Source organism: Zea mays, chromosome 1 (assembly GCF_902167145.1).
Source record: "Zea mays cultivar B73 chromosome 1, Zm-B73-REFERENCE-NAM-5.0, whole genome shotgun sequence".
In the NCBI taxonomy this organism is placed as follows: domain Eukaryota; kingdom Viridiplantae; phylum Streptophyta; class Magnoliopsida; order Poales; family Poaceae; genus Zea; species Zea mays.
In genome coordinates, this window is record NC_050096.1 from 133,924,265 (window position 1) to 133,945,788 (window position 21,524).

The following is a 21,524-nucleotide window of genomic DNA, read 5'->3' on the forward strand; positions in this document are numbered from 1 at the left end:
AGGGGTACGGTTTACTCTCGGTCGTCCGATCAAATATCGAAGGCCAGGATTAGATCTTGGCTTTATCGAACCGGTACGCAATCCAAGCCCTCGGATCCAAAAGCAACGTCCCAGATTTAAAACCCCTAAGACCAGATCTCACCCGATCAATCCAAATCGGACGGTCGAGATTCAGAACGCTTTATTGTTATCCCATGACTTGATCTCTGCCGGTCCCGGCCAGATCAACGGTCACAGTCCATCGTGCCCAGTCGCCATCCCAAGATCCACGGCGGCGGCAGCCGCGCCGCCCAACACGGCATGGCACACCGACGAGCAGAAGCATCAGCCACCCCAGTGCCCCAATCCATACGAGAGTAAGCGCAGAATGGGCAGAAGATCATGGCGGATCCGAACGAATCATCCTTACCTGAACTGGCGTGGCACAACCCTCTGCACATGATGCACCATGGCCCACGGCGGAAATCTGTTTGCCGGTCAGAAATAGATCACCCCAAGCCCACCAATCGCGCCCGTCGAGAGCACCACATGCTCCAGCGTTCTTCAATTATGCACTCCGACCACCATACGCGATTCGAACGACCGCGCAGCCGGGTTGAATTCATGGCGGCCGCACGAGCACCAAACCCCCTGGCGTTTGGCGAGTCACCCATCGGCCTGGTTATGGCCTCAATTTGATGGAGGAAGGGGAGTGGTAGGGCTCCATTTATATGCGCGTGACAAGGGAATCCTCGGCCAACAACCCTGCGCGGTTTCCGCGGGCACTGTTGCCGGCAGATGGCAGCAAGTCAGAGCGGAGGAGGAGAACGATAGACGAAGCGGACCCACATGTAAGCGCCACACAAGAAAAAGAAAAGGAAAGAACGTAGAGTGGGCTGGCATTCAGGAATTTGGCCCGCGGTTAAGACTGTGGACGGCAGATGGGCTGCGCGGGGGTGTTGGTGGGCCGAGACAAAGGGTTTTTGGCCCAGGCACAAGTTTCCTTCACCTTTTCCTTTTCAAATTTAAACTTCTATTTGTTTTCAACTATTTTAAATCTAAATGAGTCACTAATTCAAATCTGTTTTGAATTTCAAAGTCCAGTTTATACGCAACAACCAGTATAATCCCACAATGATGCAAACTTTTATTTTATTTATTTAGATAGGATGCTTCACATTCACTTTTTCCAAAGAAGTCATTATATTGAATGTATATCTAATTAAAAGTATCTCCAATAATTCAATATGCCTTACCCTATTAATTTAGGAAGAAGTTAATATGAATTCTTTTAACAAATGTGACTTTAACTCAAAAGAGAATATTTTATATATTTCCTGAAGGGGATAATAAATTATAACTCTTTTATTACATATATATATATTAATTCCCATTGCTTTTAAATTTTACTATTTATTTTAGAAAGGGTGAATTCCTAAGTTTAATTATCCATTAGGGACCCTTTTATTTTGATTTCTTCTACTAATCCCCAAAACCAGATTTCGGGTGTTTCAAATCCTACCCCCCTTAAAAATAATCTCGTCCTCGAGATTAGTTAGAAAAGGAATATAGAGAAATTGATGTGTAAATTAGCTTTTAGTTTCCATTAGTTAAAAATTTAAGAATTTCCCTTTTTCTAATAGTCCTTAATGGGTGATAGGTATCTAGCTACTTATTAGGTAGGATATAAGAGATGGATAGGTTAGGGCAAGAATAGCTTGGGGTAAGAAAGTTTATGGTGAGAAAGAACTCCTTGTTGGGTGGTAATGCATCTGAAGATCGAGTTTGACTTCTCTCCTTCCTTGACAAGGTTGATCTTGTCCTTTTTTGGTCTTGGTTTCATTGAGTCGGGGTCAGTGTATATCCTCGGAGTTACCAGAGTATGTTTAAGATAGATATGGGTGAGATAGATTACATGATGTAGGTCAAAAGTTTGTTTGAGGTTTGGTGGAGATAGATAGATTATGCAATCCATCAAGACTCTATTGGCTAGGTTAGATTTTGTGCCCATGGTTGAGTTGGTCTAATGTGCGAAGTTAAGTTAATACCTGGATAGTAGGGTCTAGTCTCTTCTACCAGTATCACTAATCTGTTTAAGTAGACCACCTTAGATTAGATCATATTAGATTAGATAGGATCTAGATCAGATCGGATATGACTAGATTAGACTAGTTAAGATCTAAATAAATTTTTGGATTAACTCATGGTTGTTATTCTAGAGTGGGATAAATATGCTAATTAGGGCAAGATGAATCCATAACGATAAGGTAGAATCTTTTGATGTCAGTTAGATCTATCAGGATAAGATAACATCTTTTCAAGATAAGATGAATCTATTAAGGTGTGAGAGTATCTTTTAAGATAAGATGGATCTATTGAGATGAGATAGATCTTTAATGAAGGATAATCTAGATTTATTTAGTTATCTTATGAATTATATTTATGCCTATATGTATATGCAGATGTAATTGTGGACATTACTCCACAACTCATCACACTCAATCAAAGATCCAAATCAGACAAGTATCATAAGAATAAGCATTCAAGCATATAGATGCCTATAAAAATAGTTTTGTTTTTGTTCCCAAGATTAGGTCTCCTATTCCTAAAGGTCTCTTTAGGTACATGATTTCAAAGTGTGAAATCCACATTTGTCTTTAGAAAGAAAAAAGATGAGAATAATCAGAGTAAAGCAGAAATAGATGAGAAAAGATTAAGATAAGCTTAGAAAAGAATCAGAGTAAGGTAAGAAGGTAATGGTGTGTCCATTTCTATCTAGGTTTCGTCCTACAGTCAACATTCCTCTGATACCACTTCTGTCACACCCGGATTTCAGGGGCACCAAGACCCGGGCGCGAACATGATACCAGGTGTGCTGGGACCAAGTCTCACACATATGATGAATCATGGCATAGGATCGAATGTCACAACTTTACTATATAATTGGAGTTCTATAAAAAAATAAATAAATAATTACATTATAAGGAGACAACGGTCCAGCAACCCAAAGTTGACTGGGATACGACGACCCAGACCTCTCACGAACACATCGCAGCATCCTCCATGCGCCTCATCCTGTGGTACCTGTTCTTGACCTGTGGGGGGTGTGAGACAACAAGAGTGAGCTCACATACGTTTATCGCTCAACAAGTTGTGGGGAATAATGTGCATGAACTCGCCAAAGGTGGGAGTTCACGTGAAGTGTAAGGCTTACCAAAGAAGATGGTTAGAGCTGAGCATTGCTTTTAAAGTTGGTCAAAATTTTATTAGCAATTATTAAGTATAAGTAAATACCAACCCAATTAAGTAGCATAACAAAAGTAACAACATCACCTGCGATGCAATGCATATGACAAATTGAATTTAGTTCCATAATTTAATCATGTGAGGGTCCGAGCTGCTCATGACCGTGAGCACGGCTAGTATACCAGTTTTACACTCTGCAGAGGTTGCACATCTTTACCCACAAGTCATGTTACCCATCTGCCAAGGGATCGCGACTTCCCATACACCTCTATCGAGGAGGCGAGGCAGGGTAACACTACGAGGCCTTTACAAAGTTCCACTAGCTTCAGAAAACCCGCTACAGTTTATAGAAATCTCCAATGCAGGGATCCCTCGCATGATCGCCATCGTAGAAAAATCATCCCAAGGACCTCCCTACACTGACCACTCCCCTACTGCCCTTGCCCCTTTCGGGTAAGGTAGTCTTCCACTAGCTTTCCTAATTAATCAGCCAAGGGCATCCATAAACCCTTGTGGTAGCTCTATTTTCATGGGTGGTCGCTCCATGTTCCAATTAACATAATGATCTTATCATGAACAGTAATAATAAACAGATAATAAAAGTGTGATCATGAATAATGTATCTTCATACCCAAAACCACATAAAGCACTAGCAAGTAGTACCCAAAAAGTTCAGTGGTAAACAAGGTATAAAGATAATCAAACTAGGGTAACCTATTGGGTCCCATCAAAATTAACCTATGCAGATCATTATGATTAATTAGAACATGAGTAGGTAAAAAGAAGTGATTAAGGGCACAACTTGCCTGGGACTTTAGATTCCAGGTACCAGGATGATTTTCAGGTGGCTCGTGACCTCACGCTAGTCGTAGCAATACAAACAAACATGGTATAGACATAATTAACATTACACCAAACATAAGAACAAACTGCATAATAATAATATACGCGTCGCTACAAGATCGGGAGTTCGAGAACTACTAAAATCGGAGTTACGGTTAAGGAGTTTTGATTTATGGAAGATAAAAGTGATTTTCATATTAAACTATATTATAAATTGGTTAATATACATCATATACGAAAATATACTCCAAATGGTTAAGTAAAATTTAATCCAGATTATAACTTGTTTAGAAATCATATTATATTAAATTTATAATTATAGAAATGTCAACCTTGATTATAAGAGTTAGTCTACTAATATAAGTTAAATAAATATCTAAGTATAAAAGTACTTTATATGCTACAAATAATGTTATTACTACTTAGAAAATATTTTTGTGAAACTAACGCAGTTTTAGTGGACTAACACAGAGTTAAAATGAATGAGTTATGGAATAAACAAGTTTCTATGTATTTTTAACATTTATTTTATGAATTTCTGGGATTTATGGACTGCGAGCAAAAATTATCGAGAACGCAGGGGCTAAAACATAATGTTCTGGGATCGGCTGTAATTTATTTTTGCCTGGAAAGGATGGCGGGTATATTTCTAAAAATCGCAGGGTCTCTTCTGCAAAACGGCCCGGCCGAAGGGGTACGGTTTACTCTCGGCCGTCCGATCAAATATCGAATGTCAGGATTAGATCTTGGCTTTATCGAACCGGTACGCAATCCAAGCCCTCGGATCCAAAAGCAACGTCCCAGATTTAAAACCCCTAAGACCAGATCTCACCCGATCAATCCAAATCGGACGGTCGAGATTCAGAACGCTTTATCGTTATCCCATGACTTGATCTCTGCCGGTCCTGGCCAGATCAACGGTCACAGTCCATCGTGCCCACTCGCCATCCCAAGCTCCACGGCGGTGGCAGCCGCGCCGCCCAACACGGCATGGCACGCCGACGAGGAGAAGCATCAGCCACCCCAGTGCCCCAATCCATACGAGAGTAAGCGCAGAATGGGCAGAAGATCATGGCGGATCCGAACGAATCATCCTTACATGAACTAGCGCGGCACAACCGTCTGCACACGATGCACCATGGCCCACGGCGGAAATTTGTTTGCCAGTGAGAAATTGATCACCCCAAGCCCACCAATCGCGCCCGTCGAGAGCACCACATGCTCCAGCGTTCTTCAATTAGGCACTCCGACCACCATACGCGATCCGAACGACCGCGCAGCCGGGTTGAATCCATGGCGGCCGCACGAGCACCAAACCCCCCTGGCGTTTGGCGAGTCACCCATCGGCCTGGTTATGGCCTCGATTTGATGGAGGAAGGGGAGTGGTAGGGCTCCATTTATATGCGCGTGACAAGGGAATCCTCGACCAACAACCCTGTGCGGTTTCCGCGGGCACTGTTGCCGGCAGGCGGCAGCAAGTCCGAGTGGAGGAGGAGAACGATAGACGAAGCGGACCCACATGTAAGCGCCACACAAGAAAAAGAAAAGGAAAGAACGTAGAGTGGGCTGGCGTTCAGGAATTTGGCCCGCGGTTAAGACTGTGGACGGCAGATGGGCTGCGCGGTGGTGTTGGTGGGCCGAGACAAAGGGGTTTTGGCCCAGGCGCAGGTTTCCTTCACCTTTTCCTTTTCAAATTTAAACTTCTATTTGTTTTCAACCATTTTAAATCTAAATGAGTCACTAATTCAAATCTGTTTTGAATTTCAAAGTCCAGTTTATACGCAAGAACCAGTATAATCCCAGAATGATGCAAACTTTTATTTTATTTATTTAGATAGGATGCTTCACATTCACTTTTTCCAAAGAAGTCATTATATTGAATGTATATCTAATTAAAAGTATCTCCAATAATTCAATATGCCTTACCCTATTAATTTAGGAAGAAGTTAATATGAATTCTTTTAACAAATGTGACTTTAACTCAAAAGAGAATATTTTATATATTTCCTGAAGGGGATAATAAATTATAACTCTTTTATTACATATATATATATGTATTCCCATTGCTTTTAAATTTTACTATTTATTTTAGAAAGGGTGAATTCCTAAGTTTAATTATCCATTAGGGACCCTTTTATTTTGATTTCTTCTACTAATCCCCAAAACCAGATTTTGGGTGTTACATAGGACCAGCCCCTAGTGCCAATGGGACTACCTCCGCGATGCCTCCCTCACCCGCATCCAGTGTCGCTTCCACCGCTCAGGCTTAATCAATCGTTTCGACACTTTTAGTCGGATAGAAACCTATGCGAGCTTAGTTAATGTCAGATTTTGGACTAGGCTTACGGGTATCTTCCCCTGATTGATGTAACCCTGTGAACTTTTGAAATCTATGGGATGTTGTCACCATGTTATCTTCATTTCGAACCTAATATTATGATTATGACATTTTTCCTTCCATATGAGATAATATCTTGTCGTCCGAAATTGTGAGTTGGGATAACAATGGCGGCAATCTCTGTTTTCAGATGGCAGCTAGGCAGCGTCACTGTAACACCACAGGTGTTACCCTGGCTAGAGCCACTTTGGCACTAGAAGCTGTGTTCACAATGGTGAAGACTTAGGGCACCACATAGGAACTTTGGAGCTCATGTGCTAATCAAGTTGCCAATGACATAAGAAGCATTACTCTAATCCTTGCACACTTAGTACCTTGGATAATAGGGGGAGAAGAACCCTAGACCTCTCCAAAGCCCTACCTTCCAAAACCCTAAGTAAGGGGGAAAAGAGAGTGAACAAGTGGGCAAAGCATGTGTAACTTTTACCCAAACCCTAAGCAACATTATAACCATCAATTAAGGGAGGGAAATATTACAAAAAGACCCCTGGTGAAACCCCAATTCAAATCTCCAAGTGGAGAGAGAGCTAGAGCTCTCTATTTCCCTCTAAGTCACATTTTAGCCCTAATTCAAAGACCAGCCGTGTTCACTTTGAAGATGGCGCCAAAACCACTTGGGTTCTATACCAAAAATGTGCTATACCACTTAAGGCACCCCCTGGAAAAATTTGAGACCGAGACTCAGACGTTTGACAGCACTTGACATCAGTTTTGTCGCTGAGCGGGCAGTGAGACAAGCCAGATTTGGCGCCCGTCTATCTCCCGATCTAGGGCGTATCATCCCTTGGAACTCACACATGTGAGATAGCCCTAGGTGCCAGGAGGAGGTCTGCGCCGGATTCATGGCGAGATTCGCACGTTTGCGATCTCTGGAGACGTTTGAACACTGGAAGAAACTCACCTCCACGTGTTCGACGCCTTCTGCCCGCGCCAGAGCACGCTCGCGCGCGTCCCCGCATGCCCCACGCCGCGCCCGAGCCAAACCCGCGCCGTGGCCCGCGCCCGAGCTTATAAAGCCCTCCTAGGCTTCGACTACACCCTTCCGCGCACCCTCCACACCTCACCGGAGTTAGCTCGTCGCCGTTTGCCCGTGCGCAGCGAGTCCACGGCCGCCCAACCCCTCTGCCACCATAGACCGGCCAGCAGAGCCATCCCCAATCCCGTCCTGCCCTCGGAGAAGCTTGTGCACACCTCCGTGAGGCTCCCCGAGCAAGGAATCGGAGTTTCCTTCGCCGGAGAAGCCAGTCCACGCTCGCCGGAGCTCTCGACCCCGCCGGAGTACGTGGACCGGGTAAACCACTCCACCACCCTTCGATTCCTTGTGCACACAGTCGCAGCGTGACCCCGTGATGCTCACTGTGCCCTTGGATTGAACCACTTCGCCGTGGTTTGGCCGGTATACTCGCCGCCGACGAGGACACCCGCCTGCCAGCGTGGACCGGGCGATTCCGGCCATCTCCGACGTCGAGCCGTACCTCGACGTGACCGCCAGAGTCTCCCCGAGCCGACCCCACCCTTCGCCGGACCTCCCTCGCCGCCGGTAAGCCGCGCCGCCCTTTTCTTTCCCGCGGTTACTGTTTCAGTGAGGGGAAGGACTGCGGGTGAGAGGGAAGAAAGGTCAGGGGGTTTTATGAAATGTCAGAGACACAGGGGAATAGTGGCGTGGGGGTAGATTTGTGAGGGCGGATTTAGTTTAAACCCAGGGACCTCGGTGTATACTGTTTTTCCAGAAAACCTCAATTAAATCTGTTTTTAAATTGGACAGCAACTTTGAAAATGCATAACTTCTGTTTAAATCATCCAAATTTGGTCAAACCAATTTTGTCAGACTCCAATTAATGTAACCTATTTAAGAAAAATATAAAACCCCTTGGTGCTGTGGAAAACTTAAAAGTTCTGATTTAATGTTAGTTTTGGCCAAAAGCTAAATAATAGTAAGAAAAATAGTTAGGCTATTTGACTAGGGTTAGGAAAATTTGGAGAAGTTTATATTTACCTACTAACCTGTTTAAAAATGTTAAACCTCTATGTCCACTCCATTTAAGTTAGTTTTACCCCTTATTCTATAATATGCTTAAGGATAAGGAAAATAGAAAATGTAATTTAATTAATGAACCAGAGAGTACCTCTATTTTTGTTAGGTTACTTATTCAATATAGTTCACTGGAAAAATATATCATACCTTGTTTTAGTGTAAAATAAGTAAGATCCCTGTTGTTTTAATAAAACAAGTGAAACTTAGAAAAACTCTACAAAAATAACCCCAAGGTAAAAACACCCCCACCCTTGGGATAACTATTGTTTTATTAGAGAGAACTTAAGAAAAATATGAAATCTGCTGTTTGACATTTTTCAAATAATAATGTAGTAGAAAGTGCCTTGTTGACATTAAACTTAAGAAAATCATAACTAAATAATCACCCCTTAGTTTTCTGTGATTTTTAGCACAGAGGCCTATTATTACCAGAGGATGCCAACAAAAATAACCTTTAGGACAGAACCTACACCTAACTAAGAGGTGTAGTGTGAAGTGGCCCATTTTGCCTAACTTTTGTTATTTTTGTTTAAAGCCTAACTTTTATACTTTAAGCCTCAAATTCTTAAAACAATCTAGAATAGCCAGTGACAACCCACTGTAATTTTTACAGAATTTTTGGAAATTATTAAAACCCTGTTGTAGTTCAAACCTACACTAAAAGCCCTAAATGGAAATTAAGGAAAGAAAAATGAAAGATGTGAATAAATGTTGTCCCAAAAACTTTGTAATCTGTCCACTAAAATATATCAAGGCAATACCAAACCACTATGTTATCGTAAAAGAAAACCTAAGTTTAAAGGGTCATAAGTCTATGTATCTATATATATATATACCACTAGAAGCCCCGCGTGACTAAGAAAACCCTAAGTTACTTCTTAACTTAGTTTCTTTTAGCTTAATGTTCTTAAATCTTGCATAATCATGACATACATGTTCATTGCATTTCGATAGACTGTAATCTTGCTGACGGAGAGTACATCCTCGTGCCGGAGCAAGGAGCTGCTCAGGAGGTAGCCCCAGATCCAGCACCCGAGCCTGCACCAGAGGACCTGCCTGCCACTGCTTTGGAAGGCAAGCCCCGGTTTTATGCATAACCTGTTATTTATGCTATTTTACTTCACTTAATGATTGTAGGATTGATTGTGCACTTAGGTGTAGGAATTGTTTGAAACCCTAGTTGCATGATCTCAGGAATCCTTTTGAGATGAATACTAGTATGAGAGGTCGAGTAGTTGCTTTATTTAATTAGGATCTCGGTAGAAGACGAGTGATTTTTCTAGCACTCGCGCGAGATCAGGAAATTGATTATACCCACTTTCACACTGTCATGATACTAGTTGGTGGACAACAATCCATGGGGATTGGTTGTTTACAAGATGGAAAATGGAATAAGGATTAACGTGCGGATACCTGTGTCAAGCGTTTGAACGTACTAAACACATACCGAGAAATATGGTAAATCGGTAAGCCTAGTACCTGAGTGAACCTGCCCGCAGATTGCCCTCCTCACGCGACCTGAGACGAGGTCTCCCATTCCGGTTATGGTGGGTACAAGTGCGGTCACTGCACGACGGCCAGTCGGGGTCAGTGAGGCATTGTACGCCAAGGCGGTGAGCCCCTTTCTATTGCCAGGGAATCGATGGGGACGGAGTGCCCCTACATGTCGTGTGTTTAGGTTTACCTTGCAAGGATAAAAAAAACTCGATTCGAATCGTCTGCTTCTCGCATCTAATGAGACTGCTTGATCCATTGTACTGCATTGAGTAATAAGTGGAAGTATGATGAGTTGAGATAAGATGTTGACTGTTAATGATGCTTGCTACCATGAATGAGTAGATAGTCCACTTTTAGCCTTAAGAGAGTCACACTTAACTTTGATTAAGTTAAAATCTTGATTTAGAAACTCAGCTAGTGCTTTTGGCAACCAAACCCCACAGCCAAACAGCTGCATGTCTAGAGGTAGAGGAGTAGACTCCTCACACCGGGTAAGTCTAGCTGAGTATTAGTATACTCAGCCTAGCTTGTGGCATAAATTTTACAGGTTCTCTGGAGGAGATGGTTGCTGGGATAACTTGGCCGTCCACCTTGCCACCGGGTTGGACTGTTGAGTGGGACCCTGCCTCGGCTGAGGAGGAGCATGAGGAGTGATGGGACAGGCTTCCCCATCTCTCTCTGTTAATGACCGTTAGTTTTATTCCGCTGCACTTCGAACAATGATGGATACTTTTGCAAAAACTCCGATGATGATGATGGTGATGTAATAATTTAACATTGTGACATGTATGGTTTTATGCTTTATTGTATTTACTCTGTGACTAACCTTCGAGTGAGATTGTGGTACTTGATCCTGTCAGTGGCCGTGTCGGACTAGATCCGAGGGATTGACGGGTTATTCCCATTTAAGTGTGGTCTAGCCTCTAAGGCGGGACTTGGGCACTTAAGTTGGAATAATTCGGGCAGTTCCGCCACAGCTGGTATCGGAGCTTGTACCACCACAGAGGAATCAATAAAATGTAAATACCATCAATTTTCTAAATAAAAACTGGATAGAAACAAGGTTGGATAGATAGTAGGGCGAGCAGGATAGACCTAGGACGTGAAGCCTTAGGATAAGAGAAGGGTAGCTAGGTGGCTAAGTAACTAGGCCCTACAGGCCACTTTTACAGGATGGGAGTTCCTCCCTATTCCTTTTATCTTGTTGTGAGGCCGTTCAGGACAAGCATGCATGCATTCATAATTAAGCAAATGGATAACTGAGTAAAGGACTTAAAAATAAGATAACAACCAATTAGGTCCCTAGTGCCTTTCTACTTAACTAGAGACAGGGTGAGTTTTACTTTTCCTTATTCTTTTTTTATAATTCTTTTTCTTTTACTTACGCTTAACCGTACACAGATGACTTCCCACGGATCCTCCGATGACGGAAATGCACTGACCCACACTGACGGGCTTGCACGAGAGGGCTTTCCCCGCATTTTGTGGGAGGTACTTCAGGGGGCTGGATACACGACACCCCCTCAGTACGCGGTGCAGCAGTTCGAGAAGCACCGAGTGCCTCACTATAGGGTGAGGATGACCTTGGAGCCTCATCCCCTGCAGCCAGGATGGCGCTCCTTGGACTCCGAGTCTTTCGGGTACCGGCAGAGGACACGATCGAGGCGATCGCTCTGCATGGATTGACTACCTTCTGCGGATTCCATCCCTTGGAGCTGGCTACCCACCCCATTGGCTTGTTCCCCGCTGAGAAGGAGGACGACCCAATGTGGAAGGATCGGGTGGAGCATGCCAAGGACATCTGGGCCATCTACCCAGGTCAGACTGCGCACTTGACAGTACGGTGCATGAATGCTCTGTACCGTCTGCAGGTGATGCGCGGTGAGGCAATGTCCCATCTGATGGCACTGCTGGAGGCAACAAAGATCACGCTGGATAACAGAGAGGAGCTTGTGGTTGATTTATCTCAAGAAATGGTGGAGAAGGATTTGCAGGTGGAGCAGCTATCCACTGATATTCAGGAGTTGGAGGAGCTGGTAGGTACCAGGGAGAACACCATCGAGGTCCTCGAGGATCAGCTCATTAACACTCAGCAGCAGCTTGCTGAGGCTAACGAGCACCTGGACATGCACCACCAGGAGATCCAGGACCAGGAGGCCAACAAGGACGTCGACATTGAGGGAGGAGATGAGCCTGCCTCCAGTGTGGACACTGCTGGCTCGGGAAGACCACCCTCCCTCGAGTCAAGTGTTGCTTCGTTCGCTCACTAGGTGTCCAGGGTAGGCTTAGAAGATGGACAGTCGGACTCCTCGCAGCTAGCTTAGCTTTTGCACCCTTGGGGTACTAGGCTAGGTAGAGTTGAGTCATTTTGGAACAATTTGATGTAATCGTGTTAAACTCTTTTGGAAACATGCTTGATGGATGCTGTTATCAGTTTTAAATTTGGAAGGAGAATTTATGCCTTTTTAAATCCTTTTGTTGAAGTTGGAGTCTATCATTTTGCTTTTGACTCTTTTCGCCGCGATTAAACCTTGAACTTGGAGTTATGGTGTTAAGTATATATGTGGTTTTTCAGATGGCCGGGAGGCAGCGTCGTGGCCAGAACGAGCACGTTCCTCCGCCGCCGCCACCACCTCCCACTCTGCAGGAGCTCATGGCTCAGCAGAATGAGATCCTGAGGCAGCTGGCTCAACGTCAGCCACCACCCCAGCATTATGGTGGTGGAGACCACCAGCGTCACCCCGCGGCGGCCACCTATCAGGAATTCCTCAGCACCCAGCCTCCACTGTTCACAAGGGCGGAGGACCCACTTGACGCAGATGTATGGCTGCGAGTGGTGGAATCCAAATTCCCACTACTCCATGGGGCTTGCTCAGAGGTCACCAAAGTCAGGTTCGCCACCCAGCAGCTTCGCGGACCCGCAAGGACTTGGTGGGATCATTTTCTTGCTATGCAGCCAGAGGACCGAGAGGTGGAGTGGAGGGAGTTCAAGGCAGCTTTTAGAGGACACCATATACCCGCCGGGATCATGGACAGGAAACTCAATGAGTTCTTGGCACTCACTCAGGGCAACAGGACAGTGTTGCAGTATGCCCAGGCCTTTAATGACTTGTGCCAGTACGCGGGATATCATGCAGATACAGATGAGAAGAAGAGGGACAGATTCAGAAGGGGGCTCAGCACTAAGCTCCGGGATCGTCTCAACACCGTTAGGGCCAACAGCTACAATGAGCTGGTCAACATGGCTATCTCCCAGGAGGACTGCATTACAGCTAGACAGGCAGAGAAGAAGAGGAAGACCCCCGTGGCAGGACCCTCAGCTCAGCCTCAGCGCTTCAGGATTGTGTCCGACACCCAGGGCAGGGGACCCCAGCAACAGCAAGGGCGATGGGTGATCTGACCCCAGCAGCAGCAGCAGGCACCCAACCGCACCCAATTTCCCGCTCAGAGGAGCAATCAGCAGCAGCAGCAGTACCGCCAGGCCAATGACAACAGATGCTTCACATGTGGCAACACTGGGCACTATGCCAAGAATTGCCCCAGGAACCAGCAGAGGCAGGGGCAGAATGTCAATCAGAACCAAGGCAAGAGACAGAAGGTGCAAGTAAGGCAAGGCAGGCTGAACTTCACCACCATGGCTGACATTCCAGAGGGAGCACCCGTCATGACTGGTATCTTTACAGTATTAAATTTTCCTGCTATTGTTCTTTTTGATTCCGGTGCTTCACATAGTTTTATCAGTGCCAAGTTTAGTGCCAAATGCCAGTTGCCCTTTCACCATACCGATGGGGGCATTACAATTTCAACACCAGGAGGCAGAGTTGCCACTTATCAAATCAACAGGCAAGTGTCTATAAAATTTGGTAGTCTGGTGATTAGAACCACCCTTCTCATCTTAGGATTGGATAGCGTGGATATTATTTTGGGAGCTGACTGGTTGACCAGGCATCAGGCAGTATTGGACATTGCAGCCAGAGCCATTGAAATCCATTCCCCTGCTTATGGCGAGACTGTTTTGTATTTACCCGACCAGGGTTGTACCCGATCTTGTGCCTTTGTTATGATAGAATCCCCGGTGGAAAAGATCCCAGTGGTCTGCGACTACCCAGATGTTTTCCCAGACGAATTGCCAGGGATGCCACCTGACCGAGATATTGAGTTCGCCATCGAATTGCAACCCGGGACTGCTCCTATCTCCAAGAGACCGTATAGGATGCCTCCCGCGGAATTGGCAGAGTTGAAGAAGCAATTGCAAGAGTTGTTGGACAAGGGGTTTATTCGTCCAAGCACTTCACCATGGGGATGTCCAGCATTATTTGTGAAGAAAAAGGATGAGAGTTTGAGAATGTGTGTTGACTACCGCCCTCTCAATGCGGTGACTATCAAGAACAAATACCCACTGCCCCGCATTGATGTTCTGTTTGATCAGTTGGTAGGGGCCAAGGTATTCTCCAAGATAGACCTTCGCTCAGGTTACCATCAGATCAAGATCCGTGCCAGTGACATTCCCAAGACGGCTTTCTCTACCAGATATGGGTTGTATGAGTTTTTGGTGATGTCTTTTGGGCTGACCAATGCCCCGGCTTATTTTATGTACTTGATGAACTCAGTATTCATGCCGGAGTTAGACAAGTTCGTGGTCGTTTTCATTGATGATATTCTGGTTTATTCCAAGAATGAAGCCGAGCACACCAAACACTTGCATACTGTACTTCAGAGACTGCGTGACCATCAATTGTATGCTAAGTTGTCTAAATGCAAATTTTGGCTGAAGGAGATCAAATTTTTGGGTCATACAATTTCTCAGGATGGGATATCAGTTGATCCTGAGAAGGTGCAAGAGGTAATGGATTGGAAACCCCCAACTACAGTGAAGCAAATTCGGAGTTTTCTGGGATTGGCAGGGTATTACCGACGATTTATTCCGGATTTCTCCAGAATTGCCAAGCCAATGACTGAACTGTTAAAGAAGGGAGTCAAATTTGAGTGGAGCCAAAGGTGTGAAGATGCCTTTCATACCTTGAGGCAGCATTTGACAACAGCCCCGGTGCTGGCCCAATCTGACAACACCAAGCCATTTGAAGTTTATTGTGATGCTTCTGGTACCGGATTGGGATGTGTCTTGATGCAAGAGAACAGAGTCATTGCTTATGCTTCCCGGGCACTCAGGCCCCATGAGCAGAACTACCCTACACATGATCTAGAATTGGCAGCTGTAGTTCATGCTCTTAAGATATGGAGACACTACCTGATGGGAGCTCACTGTAACATCTACACTGATCACAAGAGTCTCAAATACATCTTCACTCAGGCAGATCTGAACATGAGGCAAAGGAGATGGTTAGAGTTGATCAAGGACTATGATTTAGAAGTGCATTACCACCCAGGTAAGGCCAATGTTGTGGCAGATGCCTTGAGCAGAAAGGCCCAGTGTAATTGTATGAGCATGGATGTGGGAGTGACCACCCTGTGTGATGAGTTGTGTAAGCTGAACCTGGAAGTTGTTTCTTCGGGTAACCTAAGCTATATCTCGGTGGAGCCCACATTGCAAGAACAAATAGTCAGGGCACAGGTTGAGGATAAGGGTGTTCAGGTTATCAAAGATATGATCAAGCAAAAGGCAGAAAAATACAAGTGTTTCCGACAGGACAGCAAGGGAATTCTATGGTTTGGAGATCGATTGGTTGTTCCTAAGGACCCTGAGCTCAGAAAGAAGATACTGGATGAAGCTCACCTTTCCAAATTCTCCATGCACCCTGGTAGCAACAAGATGTATCATGATCTCAGATCTCTATATTGGTGGACTAGAATGAAAAGGGAAATTGCCATGTACATATCCGAATGTGACACCTGCCAGAGAATTAAGGCTAGTCACTTGAAGGCAGCAGGCCATTTGCAACCCCTTCCCATACCATCTTGGAAATGGGAGGACATTTGCATGGACTTCATAGTGGGATTACCCAATACCTCCAGGCACCATGATTCTATTTGGGTTATCGTGGTCAGATTGACCAAGACTGCTCATTTCTTGCCAGTGCACACCACCCACAAGACAGAGAAGTACGCTGAAATTTATGTTGATCAGATAGTAAGATTGCATGGTATTCCGAAGACCATCATATCTGACAGAGGAGCACTATTTGTGGCACACTTTTGGGAGAAACTGCAAGAATCACTTGGGACCCAAGTAATCCGAAGCTCAGCATATCACCCTCAAACGGATGGCCAGACAGAAAGGGTGAATCAAATTTTGGAAGACATGTTGCGAGCATGTGCACTACATTATGGAAAGGATTGGGACAAGTGTCTGTCCTTGGCAGAGTTTTCTTACAATAACAGCTATCAGTCCAGTTTGAAGATGGCACCTTTTGAGGCATTATATGGGAGAAGGTGTAGGACCCCACTTAATTGGTCTCAAGCAGGAGAAAGGGAAATTTTTGGGCCAGACTTGGTACTCGAGGCAGAGGCAAAGGTCAGGGTTATTACCAAGAACTTAGAAGCTGCTCAGGCCAGGCAAAGGAGCTATCATGATAGGAGGCGGAAGCCTCTACAGTTTGAGGTAGGAGATCATGTTTATCTCAAGGTATCACCAACCAAGGGTGTCTAGAGATTCGGGATCAAGGGCAAGTTAGCTCCTCGCTACATCGGGCCCTATGAGATCAAAGCAAGTTGTGGACCCGTGGCCTATCAAGTGGAATTGCCACCTCACATGTCAGCGGTTCATAATGTGTTCCATGTATCTCAGCTGCGGAAATGTGTTCGTTTACCCACTGAAGTGCTACCGGAACCAGACATTGAGATAGAACCAGACTTGTCCTACCAAGAGTACCCCGTCAAGGTATTAGATCAAAAGGAAAGATCAACTCGGGCAAGGTCAATCAGAATGTATAAAGTTCAGTGGAGTCACCATTCAGCAGAGGAAGCTACATGGGAGACTGAGGATTTTCTACGCTCTCGCTTCCCCGACTTTCTACCCAAAAGAGTCGGTACGTAACCCCAAGACCCCCACCTGCCCTTTGAATTCAGTTATAAGAAAAACTTAGATAACAAGGATAGTCTAAGTTGTGGATTTAACTTGAGAAGGGCTTCCTTCTGAAGTTGCAAAGAGAATGACATTCGAAGAGCAGTTAACAAAAGAAACTTGAGTATAAAGAAAAAAAATAGCACCAACACACCTTCAAGCACCCTCCAGGGGACTCTACCTAAATCTCGGGACGAGATTCCTTTAAGGGGGGAGGGCTGTAACACCCCAGGTGTTACCCTGGCTAGAGCCACTTTGGCACTAGAAGCTGTGTTCACAATGGTGAAGACTTAGGGCACCACATAGGAACTTTGGAGCTCATGTGCTAATCAAGTTGCCAATGACATAAGAAGCATTACTCTAATCCTTGCACACTTAGTACCTTGGATAATAGGGGGAGAAGAACCCTAGACCTCTCCAAAGCCCTACCTTCCAAAACCCTAAGTAAGGGGGAAAAGAGAGTGAACAAGTGGGCAAAGCATGTGTAACTTTTACCCAAACCCTAAGCAACATTATAACCATCAATTAAGGGAGGGAAATATTGCAAAAAGACCCCTGGTGAAACCCCAATTCAAATCTCCAAGTGGAGAGAGAGCTAGAGCTCTCTATTTCCCTCTAAGTCACATTTTAGCCCTAATTCAAAGACCAGCCGTGTTCACTTTGAAGATGGCGCCAAAACCACTTGGGTTCTATACCAAAAATGTGCTATACCACTTAAGGCACCCCCTGGAAAAATTTGAGACCGAGACTCAGACGTTTGACAGCACTTGACATCAGTTTTGTCGCTGAGCGGGCAGTGAGACAAGCCAGATTTGGCGCCCGTCTATCTCCCGATCTAGGGCGTATCATCCCTTGGAACTCACACATGTGAGATAGCCCTAGGTGCCAGGAGGAGGTCTGCGCCGGATTCATGGCGAGATTCGCACGTTTGCGATCTCTGGAGACGTTTGAACACTGGAAGAAACTCACCTCCACGTGTTCGACGCCTTCTGCCCGCGCCAGAGCACGCTCGCGCGCGTCCCCGCATGCCCCGCGCCGCGCCCGAGCCAAACCCGCGCCGTGGCCCGCGCCCGAGCTTATAAAGCCCTCCCAGGCTTCGACTACACCCTTCCGCGCACCCTCCACACCTCACCGGAGTTAGCTCGTCGCCGTTTGCCCATGCGCAGCGAGTCCACGGCCGCCCAACCCCTCTGCCACCATAGACCGGCCAGCAGAGCCATCCCCAACCCCGTCCTGCCCTCGGAGAAGCTTGTGCACACCTCCGTGAGGCTCCCCGAGCAAGGAATCGGAGTTTCCTTCGCCGGAGAAGCCAGTCCACGCTCGCCGGAGCTCTCGACCCCGCCGGAGTACGTGGACCGGGTAAACCACTCCACCACCCTTCGGTTCCTCGTGCACACAGTCGCTGCGTGACCCCGTGATGCTCACCGTGCCCTCGGATTGAACCAGTTCGCCGTGGTTTGGCCGGTATACTCGCCGCCGACGAGGACACCCGCCTGCCAGCGTGGACCGGGCGATTCCGGCCATCTCCGACGTCGAGTCGTACCTCGACGTGACCGCCAGAGTCTCCCCGAGCCGACCCCACCCATCGCCGGACCTCCCTCGCCGCCGGTAAGCCGCGCCGCCCTTTTCTTTCCCGCGGTTACTGTTTCAGTGAGGGGAAGGACTGCGGGTGAGAGGGAAGAAAGGTCAGGGGGTTTTGTGAAATGTCTGAGACACAGGGGAATAGTGGCGTGGGGGTAGATTTGTGAGGGTGGATTTAGTTTAAACCCAGGGACCTCGGTGTAAACTGTTTTTCCAGAAAACCTTAATTAAATCTGTTTTTAAATTGGACAGCAACTTTGAAAATGCATAACTTCTGTTTAAATCATCCAAATTTGGTCAAACCAATTTTGTCAGACTCCAATTAATGTAACCTATTTAAGAAAAATATAAAACCCCTTGGTGCTGTGGAAAACTTAAAAGTTCTGATTTAATGTTAGTTTTGGCCAAAAGCTAAATAATAGTAAGAAAAATAGTTAGGCTATTTGACTAGGGTTAGGAAAATTTGGAGAAGTTTATATTTACCTACTAACCTGTTTAAAAATGTTAAACCTCTCTGTCCACTCCATTTAAGTTAGTTTTACCCCTTATTCTATAATATGCTTAAGGATAAGGAAAATAGAAAATGTAATTTAATTAATGAACCAGAGAGTACCTCTATTTTTGTTAGGTTACTTATTCAATATAGTTCACTGGAAAAAATATATCATACCCTGTTTTAGTGTAAAATAAGTAAGATCCCTGTTGTTTTAATAAAACAAGTGAAACTTAGAAAAACTCTACAAAAATAACCCCAAGGTAAAAACACCCCCACCCTTGGGATAACTATTGTTTTATTAGAGAAAACTTAAGAAAAATATGAAATCTGTTGTTTGACATTTTTCAAATAATAATGTAGTAGAAAGTGCCTTGTTGACATTAAACTTAAGAAAATCATAACTAAATAACCACCCCTTAGTTTTCTGTGATTTTTAGCACAAAGGCCTATTATTACCAGAGGATGCCAACAAAAATAACCTTTAGGACAGAACCTACACCTAACTAAGAGGTGTAGTGTGAAGTGGCCCATTTTGCCTAACTTTTGTTATTTTTGTTTAAAGCCTAACTTTTATACTTTAAGCCTCAAATTCTTAAAACAAGCTAGAATAGCCAGTGACAACCCACTGTAATTTTTACAGAATTTTTGGAAATTATTAAAACCCTGTTGTAGTTCAAACCTACACTAAAAGCCCTAAATGGAAATTAAGGAAAGAAAAATGAAAGATGTGAATAAATGTTGTCCCAAAAACTTTGTAATCTGTCCACTAAAATATATCAAGGCAATACCAAACCACTATGTTATCCTAAAAGAAAACCTAAGTTTAAAGGGTCATAAGTCTATGTATCTATATATATATACCACTAGAAGCCCCGCGTGACTAAGAAAACCCTAAGTTACTTCTTAACTTAGTTTCTTTTAGCTTAATGTTCTTAAATCTTGCATAATCATGACATACATGTTCATTGCATTTCGATAGACTGTAATCTTGCTGACGGAGAGTACATCCTCGTGCCGGAGCAAGGAGCTGCTCAGGAGGTAGCCCCAGATCCAGCACCCGAGCCTGCACCAGAGGACCTGCCTGCCACTGCTTTGGAAGGCAAGCCCCGGTTTTATGCATAACCTGTTATTTATGCTATTTTACTTCACTTAATGATTGTAGGATTGATTGTGCACTTAGGTGTAGGAATTGTTTGAAACCCTAGTTGCATGATCTCAGGAATCCTTTTGAGATGAATACTAGTATGAGAGGTCGAGTAGTTGCTTTATTTAATTAGGATCTCGGTAGAAGACGAGTGATTTTTCTAGCACTCGCGCGAGATCAGGAAATTGATTGTACCCACTTTCACACTGTCATGATACTAGTTGGTGGACAACAATCCATGGGGATTGGTTGTTAACAAGATGGAAAATGGAATAAGGATTAACGTGCGGATACCTGTGTCAAGCGTTTGAACGTACTAAACACATACCGAGAAATATGGTAAATCGGTAAGCCTAGTACCTGAGTGAACCTGCCCGCAGATTGCCCTCCTCACGCGACCTGAGACGAGGTCTCCCATTCCGGTTATGGTGGGTACAAGTGCGGTCACTGCACGACGGCCAGTCGGGGTCAGTGAGGCATTGTACGCCAAGGCGGTGAGCCCCTTTCTGTTGCCAGGGAATCGATGGGGACGGTTGATGTGTGTGGGGACGGAGTGCCCCTACATGTCGTGTACCTTGCAAGGATAAAAAAACTCGATTCGAATCGTCTGCTTCTCGCAGCTAATGAGACTGCTTGATCCATTGTACTGCATTGAGTAATAAGTGGAAGTATGATGAGTTGAGATAAGATGTTGACTGTAAATGATGCTTGCTACCATGAATGAGTAGATAGTCCACTTTTAGCCTTAAGAGAGTCACACTTAACTTTGATTAAGTTAAAATCTTGATTTAGAAACTCAACTAGTGCTTTTGGCAACCAAACCCCACAGCCAAACAGCTGCATGTCTAGAGGTAGAGGAGTAGACTCCTCACACCGGGTAAGTCTAGCTGAGTATTAGTATACTCAGCCTTGCTTGTGGCATAAATTTTACAGGTTCTCTGGAGGAGATGGTTGCTGGGATAACTTGGCCGTCAACCTTGCCACCGGGTTGGACTGTTGAGTGGGACCCTGCCTCGGCTGAGGAGGAGCATGAGGAGTGATGGGACAGGCTTCCCCATCTCTCTCTGTTAATGACCGTTAGTTTTATTCCGCTGCACTTCGAACAATGATGGATACTTTTGCAAAAACTCCGATGATGATGATGGTGATGTAATAATTTAACATTGTGACATGTATGGTTTTATGCTTTATTGTATTTACTCTGTGACTCACCTTCGAGTGAGATTGTGGTACTTGATCCTGTCAGTGGTCGTGTCGGACTAGATCCGAGGGATTGACGGGTTA